Genomic DNA, 4,303 nt, shown 5'->3' with positions numbered 1-4,303 from the left:
CATTATTGACTATAGACTGAAGACAGTCACTTTTGGTCTCCCTTTGTACGGTGATGTGGTAATACATGGGGAGAGGCATTTACTGCCATCAAACATCATTTCGGCTGCACTAGCCAGAAGGATGATAAGAAAGGGGTGTGAAGCATACTTGGCACATGTGATAGACACCCAAGTGGGGAGTCCAACACTAAGAGACATCCCTACTATATGTGATATTCCGGATGTGTTTCCTGATGAATTTCTAGGATTACCTCTAGAAAGAGAGGTGCAGTTTGAAATTGATGTTATGCCTGGTGTGGACCTAATCTCCATAACACCATATAGAATGGCACCAGCAAAATTGAAAGAGCTAAAAGTGTAATTGCAAGAATTGCTTGACAAGGGCTTTATCCGCCCTAGTGTGTCACCTTGGGGAGCGCCAGTGTTGTTTATTAAGAAGAAGGATGGCACTTTCTGGTTATGCATTGACTATCGGCAGTTGAATAAGGTGACAATAAAGAATATATATCCATTACCCTGCATTGATGACTTGTTTAATCAGTTAAGGGGTGCAGCTGTGTTCTCCAAAATTGACCTGAGATCAGGTTATTATCAGCTGAAAGTACAAGAGCATAGTATTCCTAAAACTGCCTTCAAAACCTGCTATGGCCATTATGAGTTTTTGGTTATGCCATTCGGGTTAACTAATGCTCCGGCTACTTTTATGGATCTGATGAAAACTATCTTCAAACCATACCTCAACCAGTTTGTTGTGGTATTTATAGATGATATATTGGTCTATTCGAGGAATGCAGAAGAGCATGATAGACATCTGCAGATTGTATTGTAAACTTTGAGGGAGAAACAACTATATGCCAAATTGTCGAAGTGTGAATTTTGGCTGAAGGAAATATCTTTCTTGGGGCATGTAGTATCAGAAGAGGGCATCAAGGTAGATCCAAGTAAGATTGAAGCTGTCCTTAATTGGAGACCACCCAGAAATGTCACAAAGATTCGCAATTTTCTGGGTTTAGCTGGATACTACCGTCAATATGTGAAGGGATTCTCCATGTTGGCATCTCCATTGACCAAACTGCTTAGAAAAGATATGAAATTTCAGTGGACAGATAAATGCCAACAGAGTTTTGATGAATTGAAAAGATGTTTGACTGAAGCTCCAGTCCTTACTTTACCTACTCTGGGTAAAGAATACACAGTTTATAGTGGTGCTTCTCACAATGGGTTAGGCTGTGTATTGATGCAAGATCGAAATGTCATTGCCTACGCATCACGCTAGCTGAAACCGCATGAGAGGAATTATCCGACACATGATTTGGAGCTTGCAGCCATAGTGTTTGCCCTTAATATCTGGAGACACTATTTGTATGGGGAAAACTGTTACATCTACACAGATCATAAGAGTTTGAAGTATTTGGGCACCCAGAAAGAACTGAATTTGAGACAGAGGAGATGGTTAGAGTTGATAAAAGACTATGATTGTCTGATAGACTATCAGCCAGGGAAAGCTAATGTTGTGGTTAATGCCTTAAGTGGCAAGACTATGGCAAGTGTACGGGTTACTCCTTTGTCTATGGTACATGAGTTGAGATCATTACATGCCAGCCTAGAGATTAATGATGAGGGGCAGACAGCAGTTGCATGGCATGTACAGCCAGTGTTGATTGATCAGATTAGAATGGCTGCTCAGAATGATCAGAAGTATCAGAAGCTGTTGGAAGAAGTCCGACAGGGCAAAAGACCAGAATTCTCAATCAGAGATGATGGTTTACTGCTACACCAGGGCAGAATATGCGTTCCTAATGATGTTTATTTGAGGTAGATCATTTTGAAGGAAGCACATGAGTCTCCTTTTGCCATCCACCCTGGTGGCACAAAAATGTATAGAGGGCTAAAGGAGCATTACTGGTGGATGGGTATGAAGAGAGATGTAGCAGAGTTTGTTTCCAAATGCCTAACTTGTATGCAAGTGAAGGCAGAGCATCAAGTACCCACTGGGTTGTTACATCCACTACCAGTACCAGAATGGAAATGGGAGAGAATAACGATGGATTTTGTGATGGGACTTCCGAGGACATAGAAGAGTCATGATGCAATATGGGTCATTGTTGACAGACTGATCAAATCTGCTCATTTTCTGCCAGTTCGGATGGACTACAGTTTAGAAAGATTGGCCAGATTGTACATTGATGAGATTGTGAGACTTCATGGAGTGCCAGTATCCATTGTATCAGACAGAGATCCTAGGTTCACTTCTAGATTCTGGGGTAGTCTTCAGAGAGCCCTAGGAACTAGTTTAAACTTCAGTACTGCATTCCACCCACAGACAGATGGCCAGTCTGAGAGGGTAATTCAGATCTTGGAGGACATGCTACGGGCTTGTGTGATTGAATTTGAAGGCAATTGGGACACACACTTGCCTTTGATTGAGTTTGCTTATAACAACAGCTATCAATCAAGCATTGTAATGCCTCCATATGAAGCTTTGGATGGCAGAAAATGTGGAACCCCGTTGTGTTGAGATGACGTGGGTGAAAGAAAAATGATTGGACCCGAAATTGTTTAGCAAACTGAGGAGAAGATCAGGGTGATCAGAGATCTACTTAAGACTGCATCAGACCGTCAGAAGTCCTGCATTGATTTGAAAAGAAGGGATATTGAATATGCAATGGGTGAGAAAGTTTTCCTCAAGATTTCTCCTTGGAAGAGAATTATGAGATTCGGCAGAAAGGGAACACTGAGTCCATGTTTCATTGGGCCATATGAGGTTTTTGAAAGAGTGGGTCTTTTAGCATATCGTTTGGCAGCACCTCCAGAGTTGGAGAAGATACATAATGTCTTCCATGTGTCTATGTTTAGGAGGTATCGATCAGACCCATCTCCGGTACTACTAGTAGAGGAAATTGAAGTGAATCTAGACCTCACAAATGAAGAAAAACCCATAGAGATTCTGGCTTATGAGGTAAAGCAGCTACGGAACAAGCAAATACCATTGGTAAAAGTGCTGTGGAACCATCATTCGGGCCAAGAAGCTACTTGGGAACGAGAGGAGGACATGAGGAGACAATACCCACAATTGTTCAGAGATTAATACCAGGTAAAATTTCGAGACGAAATTTATTTAAGGCGGGGAGAATTGTAACACCCTCATTTGTACAGCCTGGTATATTTCACTGTTCCGGTGATCGTTGTCGGTCCGAACAATTAAGGGGATTAGAACCACACTTAAGACAACTAGATAAACCATAAACACAAATAATTAGTAATGTCCAATTAGTTAAGTATAAATAAGAAAAACATAACATAAGAAGTTAAACGAGCCGAGAGTCACAGCGATGGGTGACCGTCTCGGGAACGACTGCGAAGCCATTTTAAACTCAAATTTCGAACCGTAAAATGTGACGCTGCGGTCCTTAGGACCATTACGAACATAGTGAAAAAGAGAAAATCACGGAAAAGAACTGTTAAGCCAGTCAAATAATTAGGTCAAGGAGCCAAAAGAAATATGGAATTAATTGCAAATCATAATGAACCGGCGAGGGGCAATTTGGTCAATTGACCCCGAGAGCTGACTCCTAACCTAACTGTTAAATAAAATCAGAGAAAGGAAAATTTTGAAATAGAGAATTAAATTAGAGAACTAATAAAAAAATAAATAAATAAAATGAAAAAGTTAAAAAGGTGATGACATCATCATGATGATGCAACTATGACTTCATAATTAATTTTAATTTAATTAGCTAATTGACTAAGTCAAATTAAAGAATAAAAACAAAATTGAAAAGCCAAATTTTACCTTCTTTTTCTTCTTTTTTTTTCTCTTTCCCGTAGCTTCTCATCTCTCTCCCTTTTTCTCACTAAATCCTCCATGGCTACTTAATTTCAAGCTTTTAAAGCTTGAATCAACCCCATAAATCCCACAATTTCCCTAAATAAAACTTGTTCTTGGATCTTGGCAAGCCTATTGAGAAAGAAATTTGAAGGAAAATAAAAAGAAAATTGAAGCTTTGGGAATACTTCCTTAAAGGTTAGTTAAGAATCCTCTCAATTCTTCTTATATTCATGAAATTGCACTTGAAGTGAACTAGTATTGATGAAAATAAAATAAAAACAACATATTTAGGAATATAGTGAAATTCAGCCAGCTTAGAGGTAACTTGAAATTGATAGATTTTGATACAATGAAAAAGGTAGGCAAGCTTGATTGAAGGTGTAGTGGAGGTTTATATAGTTTAGTTGCATGAAATAAGCTAAACATGGAAGTTAGGGTTTTGGACATTAGGGTTTAGAGACCAAAAATGTGAAA

The sequence above is a fragment of the Hevea brasiliensis genome, chromosome 9 (assembly GCF_030052815.1).
Source record: "Hevea brasiliensis isolate MT/VB/25A 57/8 chromosome 9, ASM3005281v1, whole genome shotgun sequence".
Classification (NCBI taxonomy): Eukaryota; Viridiplantae; Streptophyta; class Magnoliopsida; order Malpighiales; family Euphorbiaceae; genus Hevea; species Hevea brasiliensis.
The sequence above is the reverse complement of the archived record's forward strand: the minus strand, read 5'-3'. Positions refer to the sequence as shown.